The following is a 20090-nucleotide window of genomic DNA, read 5'->3' on the forward strand; positions in this document are numbered from 1 at the left end:
TAATAGTATAAATTGTTAATTCCTGAAGATTCAAATGTATGTACTATGTCCTGATCTTGTAAACCATAGCTGCATTGATAAATCCATAATCAATAGCAACTCAGATATCAAATAGAATGACAGAAAGGCTAAATGCTGTAAACATGAGTCTTGCTTTCTTTTTTCTTCTTTTTTTTTTTGTTGTGTCTTCTGTATCTTTTTCTGTTGTTCCTTTTCCCTTCCCTTCCCCTTCCCCTTCTCCATTCCCTTTCCCTTTCTCTTTTTACTTTTGCTTTTTACTTTCCTTTTTCCCTTCTTTGCCTTGTCCTGTCTTGGCTTACCTTGTCATTCCCTTTATTTGCCTTTCCTTTCCCTTACTCTGTCTTTCATTGTCTTTCTTTGCCTTTCCTTGCCTTTCCTTTTTCTTGCTTTGCCTTGCTTTCTGGAAGAATTTTTTTACTCTCAGAGTGGTGAGGCCCTGGAACAGGTTACCCAAATAATTTTTTGATAAACTATCCCTGGAAGTGCACAAGATCAGATTGGATTGAGCTCTGAGCAATTTGGTCTAGTGAAAGGTAACCCTTCCCATGGAAGAGGGGCTGGAACTTGCTGATCTTCCAGGCTGAAATGTCCCTTTCAACCACTATTTGATTCTATGATAAAAAATCAAGGCAAGTAGTATACATTTGAAGGCTACGTGCATCCCAAATGGCCCGTGGAATCATCATTACTGGTACAATGGGTGAAGAAAAAACTGAGAGCGATAGCTTTGTCTTACTTCTAGTGCAAAATATCCACTCTTTTATTCCCAAACCAAGCAATTCCAGAGATGATTTTCTTTTATTTTTTCTCCTCCTCTCTTTTGTTTTGGTCAGCTTTATTGAACAGAAATGAGTCCGTACACAATGAAGAAGTAAAGAGCCTAATAGGAAAAAACAGTCTAAGTATCAAATACCTTCTGATGAACGCACATGCCATGCTACCCTTTTTCAGAAGACAAGTTGGGAGCATCTAACACACTAGTGGTACAATTACTTCCTAATTTCACTGTGTAGAAATCAGCTGGTACCACTGAGCCCAAAAAGGGAATCCAGACTGTAACTACATTAACTATATTGAAAGACAAACCTTAAAGAGATCAACAGAAACACTTAGGGCTTGAGCATATGTATTAAATGCATAACTTTGTCAAAACAAACCACCAAACTTTTGAAACAATGCAGCAAAGAACATCACGCACATTAATGATTAATGATCATTTTTCAATCTTAGTTAAACCGTATGCATTTTCTGGTATACCATTCTCCAATGTGTTTGACAGTTTGACTTGCCTGGGCATACAAAGTAGAAGTTAATATTTCTTTCCTTTCTTTACTTTATGCTAATGTAATGCACATACTTCTCAATGATAAATGCGGCAAGATTTTAATAGCATATGAAATGAAGAAGTGCCAGACCATTAACAGATTGTTAAACTCAGATGGAGTCTGATAATGTAACTAAACTCTGTAGCTAAACCATGAACCTAATGACAAAAAAAAAATATTTTGCATTCACTTTCAGCAAGATTCAATGTCACATCTACTGTGAGAAAAGTGATCCCATATAAATAATATTGCCCAGCTATGCTCACAAGGAAAATCTAAGGCTGAAAAAAATTGTGAATACAACATGTAGGTAAAGCTGTATTACAGCAAAGAAAAATATTGTAAGCCTAGTAAGTAAGTAAACTGTCAAGAATATAAAATATTTTTTAACATATATATTTTTTCCTATTTATATAACTTGCATATTAACCATCTTGATTTAACCAGAAAGTTTGATAGTTTGTTCAACTGCATTTTAACACTTTAGATTTTTAAAATCATAAACTATGAGATATAAACTTTAGAAAGTAAGATATTACAACATATTCATTTGAATGTACTGCCTACTCTACATTTCTTGGAATACCATGAAAATCTAAAGCTTTGCATACATAGCAGATGGGTTTAAAATTTTTTGTCTCATTAAAGCAGAAATAAGCAACTGGGTAAACATCTTGGATTCCCCCTGTCATTAACTTGACAGAATCCATCTGCCTCTTGTAGTTTTATTTCAATGTAAACATGTAGACACACTTATATATTAATTTGCCTATTCTGTCTACGTTTACAATTAATTATATTTCTTGTAATTGAATCATAGAATCATAGAATGGTTTGGGTTCTAACTCCCCTGCTATAGGCAGGGACACTTCCCTCTAGACCAGGTTGCTCAAAGCCCCATCCAGCCTGGCCTTGAACGCTTCTAGAGAGGGGGCATCCATAACCTTGCTGGGCAACCTCTCTGCCCAACTCTCCAGCCTCTCCAGGTCTCGCTGAATGGCAGTACAGCCTTCCAGTGTGTCAGCCATTCCTGCCAGCTTCCTATCACCAGCAAGCTTGCTGAGGGTGGACACTATCCCTTCATCCAGGTCACTGATGCAGAAGTTGAACAAGACCAGATCCAACACTGACCCCTGAGGAACACCACTAAGTACAGGCCTCCAACTGGACTCCGTGCCACCAGTCACAACCCTCTGAGCTCTGCCAGTCAGCCAGTTCTCAACCCATCTCACCATCCACTCATTTATTCCACACTTCCTCAGCTTTGTTATGAGGATGTTGTGGGAGACAGTGTCAAATGCCTTGCTGAAATCAGTCACATCCACTGCTCTCCCTCCATCCACCCAGCCAGTGTTGATGTCATAGAAGGCCACCAGGTTGGTTGAACATTGTCTTATGCACAAGTCCATGTGCTGAACCTCAGGGTTACATCTTCAACAGTGCCTGGCTCTAAACAGATTTACACAATGAAAATTAAATGCCTCTAAAGGTAAATTCTCAGAAAAATCTTTATATTTTTGGCCTAGGAACCCAGCTGATTCCTAAAAATTTCCAGATATTTTTCAGAAGCTAGCAGAAACATGCTGGATATAGGCTAAAATAATATTGTCATATGTACTCAAACTCTGCCAGCTGGACTCAGAACTGGAGAAAACTCTGTCACTGTTTGGTTTCATAGTACAAATATAGCTATGAATAAATATTAATACTTCATTTTCTTTCTGTAAAAATAAAGAGTATTCCTAGTACACTAGTAGTTTGCTTTCAAGAGAAAATCTTAGGTAATATCTAAAAATGCTGAGATCTGATATGGTATGAGGTTAAGTGAGGTAAAAAAGTCTGGCTGCCTCCTCCAAGTCACTTTGACTCAAGATCACTATAGAAGATAGGATAGACTGTTGAGATAGGATGGACTGTTGTGATCAGGTGGAGAGCTTGGCCAGACAAGTATAAAGACCAGCCCCACTTTAGACATGACTGGCCTTTTCATACCATCTTCTACCTAGACCCTCTTGCTCCTGCAACTCCCCCTCCAGGGTATAAACCCCCATGGGTATGCAGATCTCTGAAGTTTCTACATTCTCCCAGTCCAGGTCCACCCCCACCCCACAAAAGTCCAGGTTGGTCTTCTTGGAAGTGGCATCTGTAATTTGACAGCTCATCAACCAGTGTGACAGGGACATTTATTTATTGTCATTACCTCCATTTTTTCTTACTCATTTCTATGACTCAGCATTTTGCTTATGATTCTTCATTCTTTACTTTTATCATCCTGATCCAGTGATCCTCACTCAGACAACCTTGCTCATATGAACATTCTGACATTCAATGACTTTCCAGATCAGACTTTGTTCCCAGCACTTCCTTTCTTTCTTATTAAAACTTTATTGCTCTGGAAAAGGGTTTTGATCAGAGACCCTTAGAGGAGGAGATACTCTCCTTATACATATACATATATTATGAATTGCAGGCAGGCAGAAATGACCCTTTACAAAAAATACCTGGTGTGATATGGGATGCCAAAAGGAAATTTTTCTTTGATAATATTTTCATATAATTATTATTTCATGTCGTATTTTTTTTTTATCTTTGCAATAGAGGTTACTGGGGCCATTATGTTGCGATATTACATCAAAAAATGTGAACTGCTTTAGTTCCTCTTCTCCGTTGTCTTTTCCAGTTTACACAAAACCTTAGGACTTTTTAAAGTGTAAAAGCATCCTCACCAGAAATACATATTTAAGTAATGTATTTTTATTACAAGTAGGCAGTACTTAATATTGGACGTGAAGAAGCAGATATTCTTTTTTATCCCCAGACAATTTTTATCAGCTGTGTGGTGGCAGGGCAGTGTATCTTCCCTGGGGGAAAAACAGCATTTAATCTTTAGTGATTTCTAGATGGACTTGACATTTTGCATCTCATCAAATTTTATTGCTGTAAAGGTATAGTGGTCAGTTCTTAGCCAAACCTGAAAATCTGGTTTGACCCTTGTTGAAGGCTAACCAGATGCACTGAGATAAAGAGAACTGGAAATAACTCAGACCTTGTGATAAAACTTGGCAAGGACAGGGTTGCTGTCTCTATTTTAAGACACAAAGTATATATCAGTCTTTGACACAACAGAGAAGTAAAAGAATATTTGGGTAATTAGGTAAAGTGTAACAGTCAATATGCTCATTGTGCAAATGAACGTAGGCTTTTTTATTATTCTGTTTTCAGTTGTTCTACCTGCAGTACATAGAGAAAACCTTGGAATGATTCTGGGAGACCTGGCCAATCACTTGTAGTAAAACGTTCATATTGGTTTCAGTCAATCTGTTTTTATTTAGGAACAACTGTCTGTTGCAGGAAGTAGAGGACTGCTGTTTGGTTCTGTGGGTTCTCCAGAGTATAAATACCAAATAATACAAAACACTTACATAGAGATATTATTGCTCCACTTGATTCTTCTGTGAGGAGATTTCACAACATTTTTGAAATGGAGAAGTTTAGAAGTGGGCACGCAACAAAACTCTTTTTCTTCCCAGACTTTAATCACGACAACTGAAACATTAGTGACTTTTAACCCTGAGTTTTTTATTTTCCTAATATGGAGCTGCATTTTTTTCTGTTACCATGTTCCATTAAACTGTTACTATATAAAGTAATGATTTAAAAAGAAAAGAAAGTAATAAGTTTTTGGAAGACATATCTCAAAATGCTTTCACTCCCACTGAATTCAGAAAACCTTTTCCTCCCGAAGAACTGAACCATGTTGCAGTCTGATTCAATTTGCTTTAAAGTTACTGAGTATCCAAAACTGTTCCTTGACAAGGATAGAATTCACCCTCCCCTCCCTCTTCACACAGTACGTACAACAGAACCCTATTTTTCTCTTCATCCTTGATCCATCTTTTTGGAAGATTTTTTGTTTTGCTTTTTTTTCTGCTTTATGATTTATCTGAAACCTCCTTCTCCTCAAATCACACACAAATCCAATACTGACAAGCCAGTACACTTCAAATTATTCACACTTCAGTGTATGTGAACTGCAGTGCAACAATCAGCAGAGCAATCATTCCATTCATTGGTCTCTTCTGAACTTATTGATGACAAATTGCAAGAAGAAAACTAGAATACTGTACTGCTAATGAAAGCTTAAGTCTGAATAAAATCATTTTCATATAAGCATATAACATCAGCAACAACAACAAACCTCACTAAGATTAACATAAATGTATAAATGCATAAACTAAAAACTAATATTAAAAGACCATGGAACAATTGTTAAGACCTATATTTTGTGCATTTGATATGGCAGCATAGAGTCATGTTAAACTCTTCAAAAAAAAAATTTTTTTTAAGAAGTTGTTGAAGTCACCATAGCAAGATCCTTTAATCAATCCTTTACTTACCTGACAGAGATAAAAATAAGACAGTGGAGACTATAGAGGAGGTCAGGAAACATTGCTCTTTGACCAGAATTGTTCAGCTGGCATAAAGCACGATACTGAAAGTCAGGTTTATGCATCAGAGGCAACATTTAGCATTGTAGGTGAATACAACAAATGAAAAATCTTGTGGCACAAAAAAAGAAGCATGCATTTTAAAGTTGAATTTTGTAGAAAACAGAGGAATTTATTTAAATTAATCTCCCTCTGTAGTGAAACCCAACTGCTTTTTTCATCATTTGTGTAAATGGAGAGAAACTTTTCCAGGACTTACAGTAGTAGCGGCAGGCCAGAGGCAGACAGCTGAGTAAGTAACATTTCTTCAGAAGATAAGGATAGGAAAAAAAACAAAAAAAAAATAAAAATTTAAAAAGAACGTATTTTTAGTCCTGATCCATGTCAAATATCCTTTGATCCACTGATCCTCATGTAACAGAAATAAGAATCATGTAGACATGTGTTTATTTATTCTAATATATAAACCAAGTCCTAGGCACAGACTCAATGACAGGATTCATGCAGTTTTTAAGGCTACTTAAGTACAAACAGATTTCCCAGTACAAGTTAGCCCCTGCCAATTAGCATTCTCTACCCTGTATCATCCCTTGAAAGCACTCCAGAAGGCTTTGCACCCCAAAATGCTCCAATGTGCCCTCAGACTACACCCCACGACATGCAACTTTCACCTTGCTACTTCAGAAACCTCTGCTTCACTATGTTCATAGTTCATCAGCTGAAATCTCTTAACATGTAAGCTAATGGCAAGCCTCTGCCTTATTTCAAACAAAACAATAAAACCCACAGGTAGTAGTAGATAAGGGGGAGCAGATGACAAAACTAATGAGCTCACATTAGCAGACAAGTAGAGCTGGGTGCTGACTCAGCTTTCTGTAGTTAGGGCTAGAAGGATGTGGATAAATTGTAGCAAGTTATACAAGCAGTTTGGTTTGAAGAAGGTAGCTGAAGGAATGAAGACAAGTTAATGGAATGGTCAAACAATGGCAGCTCTTTGAAAATCAGTGAATAGTAAAAACAGTGCTTAAAACTGAATAAAAATATTATTTAAGCTAAAAAGAAGCGTTCTATGATTTTGTTTAGGGACTTGTAATCTGCAAACAAAATTCAAGTGAATTGAAGAACACTGAATAATGAAGACGTTTCAATTAGAAATTCCTATAGCACATATGCTGGCAAGAAAGATTATTCTAATCTGTGCAGCATTATTTTATTTTTTTTGGCATGTCAGAAGATCTGACAATAAAGTGAATTCAGTGAAAGGTCTCAGATGGTTTCAGTCAAACAAGATTTGAACTGGGGGGTAGTAAAAAAAGTCTTGCTCTTGAAATCTTTTGCATGGGACTTCATATGATTTAGAAGCCTTAACTGAAGGCCAGTCATTTTGTCCAACAGCCCAGGGAACACAAAAGGGAGACTAAAGTTAGCCAAGCAATAGTAGGGAGATCTTTTCACTGATTACGCTGCTTAGTGCAAAGGCAGGACTTCTAGTCACCCTAGTCTTGTACAAAGAAGCTATGTTTTATATTTTCAGGTAGCATATGTTAAAAGTACAGGGCAGTTTTTTGGTACTTTGGTAGATCTGTGTATATATCATTACCACTTTTCATTAGTAGCTTTATAAAGTTTATATAATTGTGTATATTGTTGCTTGTCTTTTTTAATTCTTTTTTTCCTAGAAGAAACACAAATTTCCCTTCTTTTCCCTTTTTCCCTTCTATCTCTCCACAGTTTTAGCAAGAAAGCTGCGAGGGGAAATAATTATGAACTAATTATGATATATAATATCATATTTTATGATTATGTGGTAATTATGAGTGGTCAGATGGGCCCAGTTTTTCCAGATGTTTTTAAAGCTAAAGCCTAGTCCTTTAACGAGAGATATCCAGGTTTAGCAGTTTCTTTTTTAGTAGCTTCAGATTTACAAGGAGTGGCAGCTGTTGATTGCCCTACCTATGTCTTTAAGGAGTGACATTTCACATTAAGCCCCTGGTAGGGTTCTTCTTCAAGCATCACAAAATCTTATCCCTTTTAGAGTGCTCAGCCCAGCAGATAGCAATGGGTATTGTACTGTTAACAATTCACTTCTCCTCTTTCTAACTCTGTGTTAGATCATTGTCAGCTCTTCCTGAACACCTTTAGGACGTAGAAGAGATCAAACTCACAAGTGTATACAAAGCATTTTAAAGTAACAAAACATTAAAAACTTACCATGTGAAATTAGCAAAAAATAGTGATTCTACTGGGGTGAAACTATGCTGCTTTCATTCACTACTGTGTTGTTTCTGGAACCAGAATGGAAGACTATATGATGAGGTTATTTTCAAGCAGTTAGACTTGCTGTCTTTAAGATGAACAAAAAAAAGTATTGACTATGTGACAGCCTTTAATGTAAACAAAGAAAAATTGAGAAATTCTTCTGTTTTGGACTGGTCTCCATGCTAAATTCCATGTTAGGAAGAATGCCAGAAGTCTAATCTGAATACTGCCTCTGTTTTCCCTGAAGACTTCATATTGAGCACCAGACACAGGCCTGAAGAGACTTTTGTGTATGGACACCGGGAAGTATGAGTCACGTTCTGCAGTCTGAGAGCGCAACCTAAGATGTTACAGTGACACAGCCAAAGGGTTTTATATTTCTCCAGAAGATCAGAACACTTGTGTCTGAAGGCACTGTTTGGCAGCAGAAGGAAATACTTTTGATCCATATGTTTGTATTTTGCAAATATGTCACTGGATGCTGTCACTTGGCCACAGATCAACTCTAGGAGAAATCCCCCTTGTATTCAATTGATCCAGCTAAGCAGCCTTATTTGTTTTACCACTCCTTACCCATGAGAATAGAGCTTGCTTCAAAGGATCCAGGTCAGCTACTGGAAGCAGTCTGGCCTTGGCAACATGCAGCTCCCCTTAGCCTGGAAGATCTGCTTCTCTGCTGCAAAGAGCAAAGCTAGTTCATTCAAACGTAGCTCTTTATTGCTGTCTGGAAAACATGTTATTTCCAGCTGTGCTAGGTGCCACAAGTAACTCCTCTAAGATGGTTCTGATATATTTCCCTGGGTCTACTTCTTTCCATTTCAAAGAAGACGCTCTAAAACCCTCCTGTGATGAGACAGTCTGATACTGATTGCTTAAATTCTTCTCCTAGGCACAAATGTTACTGAGCTGAGGTGCCCAGGATTATATAAAAGCAAATCTGTGTTTCTATGAAACTTTTGTAAGTGGATTGGATTGCTGCACAATTATCATTAATTATTTATGGATTTTGTTACCATCCACATTGTTTCAGGCTCTTTCCAAGTTATCCCTACCTGATCAGTAATATTCCTTTCTAAAAAAAAAAAATAGTGGCAGTGATTCCAAAGGCGTTGCATCCAGGCTGCATCTGACCCATCTTGCACTGTGGCTGTTGCCATTTCTTTTAGCTCTGCTAAGCAGAGTAGAAAATGTAACTTCCAGAACTACCCAGGAAAGCATAGTTATCCTTGATTGTCCAAGGGATCTATTTGTAACATTAGACTTGTTTAAAGGTTGCAATATCACAGGGAAATTAAGTATATTGCATAAGGGAAACGAATGCATCTTGAAAAGATGCATTATTAGGTGCTTAATCTAACCACAGTTTCTGGATTGCTATGGAGAACTAGGGTAGTATTTCTTTGAAAATAGTTGTGTTGATGCTTGAATTTCTCCCTGTCAGACATATCATATATGTATATAATCTCAGGTTATTTTGAAAAAACCTACTGAGACAAATAGAATGAATGAGTTGAGACTTGTTGAATTGTACACATCTAAAAAATAAATTTCCTGTCTAAATAATCATGTGTGTTGTCTTTCTATTCTTTGTAGAGAGAGAACATAGAAGATTATTGAGACCATGTTGGACTGAAACAGCTCCAGAAGTCAATTCTTTCCACTCAGTTTAGATAACATCTTAGCTATTCTCTCATCAATGTTAGTCAACTCTGGAGGAGTTATCCTCAGAGATGCCTAGGCTAGAGATGTGAAATTTACCACCTTGTAGGTGCCTGAGGTTCTCTATCTGTCATAAATATGCCTCAAATTCATGCAAATATTCAATATTTTTTTTCTATGTAAGTATCTGTCAATTATTTAACATTGGATCTGGTACAATTTTTGTTTACAGAAAGGGAGTCTAAAAGCTATGATTCTTGTGTATTCTACTTAAATGGAAACAATTTGTATGCATACAGTGCCTCATAGAAATGTTGTTTCATTTCTGTAGCTATTCTTAGAATGGTCCTAATTACCATGTGACTCATAGGACAAAAAATCAGTTAAACAATTTAAACATTTTTTTCCCTGCCCATGTCATTTATAATTGGTTTGTGCCTTGGAAACTGATATCTTTCATGTTATTTCTGTGCATACACGTGTGTGGGTATTTGGGGGGAGCATGGATGGCAAACAGGTGCCTGTGTATGTCCAACAGAAAAAAGTTATCCAAATAAGCTTAACTTTTATTATATCAGTAACATGTAATTCCGAAAAAAACCCAACATTTTAATATTTATGAGAAAACTCGTTTAGAATATATTCTACTTGTGATACAAGCTACTGTACTTGCATTTGTTCTTAAAAGGCTGCTACACATTGTCTTCTGCTTTTGTGTGTTTATTTAGCCATATTGATTCATTTCTGGACAGAAGTGGAAATCCACTTTGATCCGGAGGGCAAGTTTATGTAAAACTGTTCTAACAAGTTTTCTAAATCAGTGGAAAAAATATATACATATAAATAGCTGATGTTGAAAACTAGAAAATGTTATCTTGGATTTCAATCTTTTCTTGTATTTTAATAAAAAATCTAAATAAATTATTATCATTATATTAAATTAATCCTCAAAATTCTATGAGTAAAATCTCAACCTTTTTCAAGTCTTTGGGAATTTAAATTTTGGTAAGAGTAGAATAATTTTATTTAGCAGCTACATGGTGAAACAGTGAAAACAAAGTAACTGAGAAAGTGGTGCAATTTCAAAGGAAAACAACAAGGATAACATTATGTAAACATGAAATTGTGGCTTATCTCAAATGTGTTATCATTTGGATCTTTGGTGAAAAAGCCAACTACTCGGTGGGCTTATTGGAATTTACCTAGTGTTTTACAGTACACTTACAAGTAAATCAAACATTTCTGTTCATCACATACATCTCTACAGATTAATTTGATAAACAGTGTGACTATTATATGGTGTTACTCTTGCATATCAGATTGTATATGCCATACCCTTCTACTATAAGGAAGTTTAAATTGAAACAATGGAAACTGAATTATTTCATGCCAAATCACTTCATTGCACTCTGTTTACCAAAATAAAGGGGGGGGGGGGGGGGGAAGGAAGTTCTGAAGTTCTTACCAACATATAGTATAGGCAAAAAACTGCATTAAAGGAACGGTACTCAAATCCATTAAAGCATAAAAAAAAAATCAAATTTAAAATCCTGACTTCAAAACTCTAGGCAAAATATGAGGAACATGCTAATGAACATGACTGGATCCTTGCTGTGCCTAGGCTGTGAGCTTTAGTTATGTTATAGTTTAAGCCATACTTTTAATATCCTTATACCAGATGGTTGACTGAAGCTTTTTTTTTTTTAATTAGACTGGGATTTGTCTATCTTCCTCTGTGTTTGTTAATATTGATTATTTTGCAACTGTATTGACTAGGATAGACTCAAAAGGAATTTGTTTATATTAACGAACAATTAAAATCAATTACTCTGTCCAGAAATGAAGAACAAATTCATAATTGAATGAAAAACAGACAAAACAGAAACATAGGAAAAATCACTATGGAATTTCAGTAATAAACCACTCAGCAATTACATACTCCTGTTTGGTTTCATCTCATCAAACAAAGGCTTTTCATATTACCGTAAATTCAAGTTTTCTGTATATCAGCTTCAGACAACAAACCAACCTTATGCCAAGCAGCATCTAACATTAAAAGAAATCCCACTGATTTCAGTAAACCGACTTAGAAAGAAATATTGTTCATATTAGTACAGATGGTTAAATTAGATAACAGTGATCTGCATCATACATTTGAGAACTATTCCAGATATTGTTAATGGTATCCATTGCCATAAGGAGATTTTTGCTTTATGCCCCTGAATTTTTACCCACTATATTACCTCATGAATATCATATTATAACATGAACAAAATGTGCACATTTCCAATAGCTTTTCTTTGTTTCTTTCAGGGTATTCCATATGGTACTCTCCCCTGGAGTAAATGCTGTGGACTGGCTCATGTTTCTCCACTTCCAATCTGTACTCTCTTTTGAAGAGTGACTATACATGGATAACCAGTGATTCTGACCGACGGAGTTCATCAAGGCTTTACGCTCAAAATCTTACTGTTTCACTGGTCTGATTCACTCCCATACACCGAAAAGCTCTCTTCAACTTGGAATTCAGGCTTGGGTACTCGAAGGTAAACATCTTGTTTTTATACACCTGGGGACCAGAGCTGGGTAAAATAGTTGCCTGTCTCTATAAGTTGGTTGCTAATTTTGATGGACCCATTCACATAAAGATAATATCCTTCCTTCTGGTCATCACATTAATCATTATCATAAACCAAGACTGCTACCAGCCAGTGAGTGGTTTAAGCAGGCAAATATAGAAAAGATGCTCCGAAAGTAATGCCTTCCATTTTATTATGTTGATTCAAAATGTCAGAGGTGGATGTTAGTGGTATGGCAGTAGAGATTGAATCTTCCCACCAATATTCCATTATATTTTGTTGCGATATGGCAGACAGCACCAGAGGGGCAGTCTGACAAAGTGGTGTCTTGACATGGAAAGGCAGATGAAGCAAAGGTATGTCATTAAATTCCTCCATGCGGAAAAAAATGGCATACATTGACATTCATTGACACTTGCTGAATGTTTATGGAGACCAAACAGTGGACATGAGCACAGCAAAGCAGTGGGTGGTGCATTTCACCAGTTGGTGACAGCAACAGTGGGGCTCCTCCACTGCTGCAGATTTTCATGAGCGCAGTATGCAGGCTCTGGTTCATGACTGGTGAAAATGCACAGCTAGTGGTGGTGAATATCTTGGAAGACAATGAGAATTTGCTCTATCAAATAGCGTTACTGTGCTCTTTATATCTGTTGTGGTTTCAATGGAAATAAACAGGAAGTAATACTTACAGAGCTACCTATGCAGTGTGTGCATTCCATTTACAGCTGATTTTTTGTTTATATTGACAGAGCCTGTATCAGCCAAATTGTAAAGACAACAGGAGATCTCAACCAAAAGAGAGAAGTTCAAAGGATTTCTGATGTTTCCTATGCAAAGGAAAACGTTTCCTATGCAAAGACTATCATTCAGTTATTCTTCACTCATAAACCATTACAGGTGAACTACGGATGCCAGCAAGAACATGATGCCTGGATTCAAATATTTTATAGCTTTTAAAGTGGGAGCAGATAACTATCCTCTCCCTTTCTAGTGAACGTTGGCTTTGAAAGATATCTGTTTTTAAAAAGGCATCTTAAGGTGCCTGACACTGACAATTACTCTGCTTTATACAACTGGACCTTTACAGTAAGGAAAAAGATACAGCCTTAAGAAATAATAATAAAAAAAACAAAATCCTCCACATTCTTGCAACACACAGCTGAGCAAACAAATGTGGAAACAGAAAGCAGTCAGAAAGTCAAAAAAAACAGGACTGACAAGGCACCACCACTAAGAATATTGCCAAGATCATCATGGCCTCCTCCATCCCAGCACCACAGGTTTTAGCGTTGCATAATGATGTTTAGAATAACCTCATGCCATGAATACTGCAACCCAAAAGGTCTTTTCTTTTGGAGATTGCCTCTTCCCACTGCTGGTCTTCTCAACAAGATCAGGCTTTGTTTGTGGCTTCAGTGACCTGCCGCAGCTTTAGTGATTCCAGGAGGAAGAAAGAGACAACAGCAACAACCTGTGTATGTATGCTGTGTGTTGCATTTTTTTTTCTCATTTCCCTGTTGTGTCTTTGCCATGTGTTCAAAATAGCAGATGAATCAAGAAGATCACATGGTTTCAGGTGTAAAGCATCATTTCTACTTGCTGAACAGCCTTTGTATGTTGTGTTATTTCCTCTTCTGAAGGATAAATGTTTTGGAGAGGAGTGTGTCTGTAGCTGCTCTGCTCATGTCACTCTTCCTCCCTCTAACTGTTTCTTCAGAGGTGGGTTTGGAGAGCAAGTCTGAATTCACGTAAAAACAGAGGCAGCCCACTGTAGTGTTAATACAAAGAAACATCACTGCATAACTGCATCTTGGATTTGCTATCATAAGTGTTTTTAAATTAAATCTAAACTGCTCAAGATTGCAGTCAGAAAAGACAGTAGCAACTTGATTAGCTACTTCCACAGATATATATTTAAAGGAGTTTTCCTCACAGCAGAACTGTGGCGCCCTCACCGCTTATATACTTATACACACTACATCATGATGTCCGGTACAACAAATGTTTTTAATTTTCCATGCATCTCCTTTGAAAACTCTTGGGATAATATTATTTATGGATCTTTATACTACATAAAGTCCAAACAAAAATCACTTTACCAAATACTAGATATTGCTTGCAATCTATCAGAACTGTTTCTATCATTTGTCAAGCGAGGATATTTGATGCATGCCTTTGATGCTAGTGAAGGCACAAGATCTGCTGGTATCATACTGGGGGATTACACTAAGAGAATGTGTGGTCATCTATTCTCAGAGACAAGAATTGAACAAAGAAAGCATCTTTTGACCTCACCTGTGCTTCAAGCTGGAAAGACCTAGTTGTTTCACACCAGACAGCAACCTGAGAATCTGCTAAACTGTGTGATCATGGAGGAAAGGAAGGAAAAAGAGAAGCTGGCAATGTATAGTCATACAAACTGCCCAAGCCTGAAATCATTCTAAACAAACAAACAAAACAAAACAAACAAAAAAACCTTAGCTTGGAAATGCTAATTGCTAGCACTGAAAAAAGTCATTTGACAGACAATAAAATGAGTCAAGATATCTTCTTAGAGCCAAAAAATTGTGCAAAAGCACCACAGATTAAATATCAAACATACTGCACACACAAAAAAGTGTTCAATTCCAAAACTGTTGACCAGAACAGTGAGTAACAAGGGATTATTAAGATGAACAAATGGTTTCAAACTGAACATGATTGAGCAGGTGGCTCAAATTACTGTTCTGGGCAGCAGCTTTGTAAGAGATAACAATCCAGTCTTGACTCTAGAAGAATGTGTGCACATATATGCCGGTTGAGTCAGCAGTGCTTTGGAAATGTGTTTAAATGGCAAGTTAAAATACATTGGATAAACCTACCAAATTTCGATAGTACAAAAATTTACTACGTTTAGAAGTGATGGAAAAAAATTACAATTATGAAAGACTTTTTGTTTTTTAGAAAATTTATATTCTTGTTTATATTCTATAATTTGAATTTCTAAAGCTACAACCTCAGAAGACATTTTCAAGCTTTTCTGGCAACATATTTATTAATTAATTGAAAATTGAGATTCTTGCATAGTCACATGAATGCAAGATTCAAGAAAGCACTGTGTGTTCAACAACTGTACATACAGCCCTATAATGAACAATTATTATCACTAGTGAAACTCTTCTAACATCAGCAGAACAATATTGTTACATATCCATAGATCATATAGTCATCACATACATAAGTGCAAAGGTATCACTATACTAATTTTAGTAGAGAACTGGAACTGGAATGGTGAAGAATTTTGGCTACATTTATAATAGCAAAGAAAACGATGCTGGGGCATTATCTCTGGTCACCAAACCAAGTGGCATGGTTTGCTTGTATCCATTCTGTTAAACTCCCTCTGCTCTCCATCGGGCTGGATCCGAACTGCATGCTTAGCCTATGCTAAAACCCTGTGTTATATCTGGGAAACGTCCTGGAGAGTATTAGTCTGCTGAGGTGAATAGCAGACTAGGGACTATTGCAACAATTAAATAAGGAGTATAAGCAGCTGAGTTTTAGTGCCCACATATGAATATTACTATAATTCTACCGTGGATAAGATCTGCAGATAGTGCTATTGTAGCCCATATGGCTAATGATGCTGTAATCATCTGTTGAGCAAAGCAAAGAAAGGAAACAAAACTACACTGTGGAGAAGATAAAGGAGGAAGGTATCTTTCTTGAAAAGGGCAAATGCTTATTTTGCTGAGACATTACTGCTGTTTATATGTTTTCTACTTTTCCAGTTTGCTGTAACAGTGTAACAGAAAAGCCCAGCCAGCAGGTGAACAACACCCAGGAATAGCTGAATTCAAGGATAAGATATTAGTTACAGGCCAATAGTCCTTTGGGGATCCTGAAGCTGGAGAGCATCACTGGGAACAAAGGAGAAACTGGTGTTGGTAAGTTAGGAGAGATGCTGAACATCTACAAGAGTAATGAAGATGGGACAAACTTATGGACTGAGGAGCTAATACGGATATGATGTTTTCCCTGTAGGGGAGTATTGAGACACAGTCACAAGTCTTTAGGAAGATGAAAAATTTGGGGTAGTGAGGAAATAATTAATACCAAAAGAAACTATAGTCCTTTTCCGATTTCTTCTTGTTAGGAATCCAGATCTGTAAAGTAAATGAAGGATCCATATATGCTTTTCTACCAGTCTGTTTCTACATGGACAGGCTGACATACAAATAATCTCCAGTCTTTCAACACAAATGAAAGAGGGTTCAGTTGGGGGGATGGATGATCCTGTGAGGACAGGTAAGAAAATAATTGTATTTTCACTAGTCTGATCCTCCTTTTCTGTTTTCATTTGTTTGTTTGCTTGTAGTTATATTTTATGTCCAGGGGAAAGAGAATTGTAGTAAAAAAAAAAAAACAAAAAACAAAAAAAAACAATAAAAAAGATTATTTTCATAGCTGACAAATGTTAGTATACAAAAACAGGGGAGTAGTGAAACAGCCAAATCAATTTGAAATGCTTGGCTGCAAAAATTATTTTCAAGCTGTATATACAAGAACCAAATCCCTAATCTCCTGACAAGCTCTCTCCTGATATGGGCAAGAGTATGCTTTCATCAGTATAGAACACTTCCACCTAAATCCTTGAAAGAAAGATCTGGATCCAAACAGAAAAGAAAGCTGTGATGTATGCACTGAATGTAATCTCAAATGTTCTCCAACAATTCAAATAAGTCTGTTTGAATGGTCAAATGAAATGTCTTTACACTAAGTTTCCTGCCCAGACGGGATCAAATTATACAGCTTTATCAATAAAATTGACTCTACTTACAGTACAAACTGGGATAGTGCAAACCCATCCTGGTCCCAAAGTAAACACGTTAGAAGTGTAGGAATATGCCTACGGGCTAGGAGGCCACCCTAGAGGCAGAATGCGTTAAAACTCAGCACAGTCCTGTCATGTCAGTGTACACAAATTCATCTAAATGGTGTCAGCAGTGGAGTTGCCTTTTGCCCCAGTGTTTTGGGAGACAGGGGAGCTGACCTATGACTATCAGCCCTTAGCAGTTTAAATTAACTGCATAGAATTTTATCCAATGTGGGCACCTAAAAATTTCTTTTTGTCAATGGAGATATATAGGTAATTCCCAAAGATGAGTCAACACACATATTTAAGAGCCTAAGGTAATCAGTTTGAAGTGTAACAACTAAAGCCTAGTTACCTAAATTAGATTAAGCTATATATGTGAATTATTATATCTTCTGAATATAAAACAGTTTCTTGCCCTTATAATGGCTACACTTGCATCTGAAAAGTCAATGCTAGTTCTTTCTGAAGGAATAATCACTCAGCATGTATTGTCATGAATTTTTAATGGGGACGAATAAATCAGAAAAAATGAAGAGCTCTGGAAGTATCTTATAATACATAATATTATCTTCTTGAGTAGTACTCTTCATGGTGAGAATATGACTCAGGTCAGATAGTGCTCAGTCTTTAAGCATACTGCCAATATATCGTGGTGTCAATTCTGAACTGCCCCTCATTTCCTGAGAACTGAACTCTGGCTGGAAAATCATTTTATTTCTCCATCAGATAGAAAGGAATATCTGTTAGGAATAGCCAAAGCTATCTTTAAATTGCTGACTTACCAATGAAATGGTAGTGAATGTACATTGTGCAAATGGAAAAAAAAAATACCAGTCACACCCTACTACCAAAACAAAGAATTCAGAGGCATTCTGCATGGAAAAGCTACAGATCCATAGATCTCCAATAGCCTTAAGCGAGGGACATTTGGCTTCAACAAGGCCGTATGTTTACTTTCCAGGTTCTCTTAAAATGCACTTCATGCTGCTGAAAACAACTACAAGTGGGTTCCACAGGGTAGAATAAGGACAGACATTACTGAAAATACACATTAACCTACACTGGCTGATCCCATCTGTTTAGGAGAAAATGTGCTTCTGCTTTTGTGTCCTTCACAAGAAAACATTGGCTTTGATTCCCCATCTTCTCTTGTATAAATAGTATGTTCATGTAATAGTTATAAATGCAACTATTTATAACGATGACATGAGTTAAGCAGAAAAATGTCAATGGCTGTTGCTTGTATAAAAAAAGTAAAATTGCGTATCAACTCCCTGTGACAAGCAATATCACAAATGCACTTCTGAAAAACAGGATATACTGAAGTAACTTTTTAGGGCTATGCGTGGTAGATCAGGCATGCAGTTCCCTTTAACATTAACAGAAATTATATGCTTAAGCTGCCACAAATGCTGCTGAGATGTCTTTCTCTGTTATAAAGCAAAAGCCACTGGTATCCATCAGAAAACAGAGTTCCACAACAGAAAGGGCAGATGCAAAAAGTATTCCTATATTGTCAACACAGTTACAGACTGTGAAGACCAAAACAGTCACAGCTTAGCAGAAAGGGAAAGCTAGCTTTTTCAAGCATGGCTATAACACCTTTATTTTACAGTTTACTGTCATTTACAGTTTAGTTAGTTCCAACATTCAAATAACATCCAAGTCCTCACCAGGACCTATCTGTTCTTCAGATATAGGATATGGAATTAAATAGCAGAAATTAATAGTATAACAGTCAATTAAAAAATCCCTCTTTATTAATCACCAAGCTCACAAATGAAGCTGGGTGTTTAAAACAGCCAAAAAAAAAGCAATACAACTGTAAATTACTTAACACGGTGATGTATATGACATAGAGCTTACATTTCCTTTTTTTTCCAAAGTGAATTTTTAAAGGTTTTCATCACTGAGATATCTACGGATGAAACAAAAATTCAGAAGAATATATAAAATTATATATGTATAAATATATAAATATAAATATATATATATAAATATATAAAATTCTTAATTTATACCTACCTGGTCAGTTACCTTCAGTCCACAGAGACTTAATCTGGGGGGATGAGGCTTTGAGAAGGAAAGAGGTGGGTTTTGTTTGCTTTTTTTCCCTTCCTTTTGATAATGGAGAGAAAACTCAGTCAAAGACTTTTTCTGACAGTCATACCTTCCCCGTCACTGCAACACCGAGGCACTTCATAATCCGTTCAAAACTCATGTCTTTGTCAACACTTACTATCCCTATTTTTATATAAAGAATCTGAGCAAAGAATGCTTTCTCCAAGAAACAGAGGAAGGCTGGCAAAGTGTGGATCAAGGTCTCCAACATTAGAGCATTTAGATGAGCATTTAGACTCACAGTCATTTTGCTTCCCCCCTGGCAGTTTCCCAGATTTGTGGACAGTTTGGTGATGCAGCTTCAGCTCCTTCAAATAAACTGCACCATTGCGACTGACAGCTTCATTGATAACCTCGTAAACTACAGGGAGAGAATGATAGGTACTGCACACAGACATGATATACTCTCAGAAGCCTATATTGATCCTCCATAGTGCCATCTCCTTTGCTCTGTGCTGACATGGCAGGATTAAAATCCTTAGTCAGCTTAGGCAATGAGACATTCTATTTTATCTCGACACGTAGTAAAGTTCTCATTACATGGGTCAAAGCCATTTGTTGGTCATGTCTTGTCTGGCTCACTACAATTAAATCATAATTATTCACATTCTTTAAATCTGGGCTCAAGATCCTATTACTCTAACATGAAAAATAGCTATTATTTAGACAGCACAGCCTCAGCAATTCAGTTCCAGTCACACCATGTCTCCATGTCTAACAATAAAGCCCTAGACCCCATGTAACTCAAAAAATTGCCAATTTCACACTTGATTTTCCACCTGCTCCACTCTGTAGATTTCCTTCTTCTTGTCTGTCT

The 20090-nt window shown here is 36.7% G+C and overlaps 1 long non-coding RNA gene across 1 annotated transcript; it reads left to right on the top strand.

Moving 5' to 3' along the window:
- On the top strand, positions 2751-14305 carry LOC110396708. Its single transcript, XR_002437186.1, has 3 exons — positions 2751-2835; positions 12026-12258; positions 13044-14305. It is a non-coding gene; the product is annotated as an uncharacterized LOC110396708 (long non-coding RNA).

This window comes from Numida meleagris, chromosome 3, assembly GCF_002078875.1.
Source record: "Numida meleagris isolate 19003 breed g44 Domestic line chromosome 3, NumMel1.0, whole genome shotgun sequence".
Lineage (NCBI taxonomy): Eukaryota > Metazoa > Chordata > Aves > Galliformes > Numididae > Numida > Numida meleagris.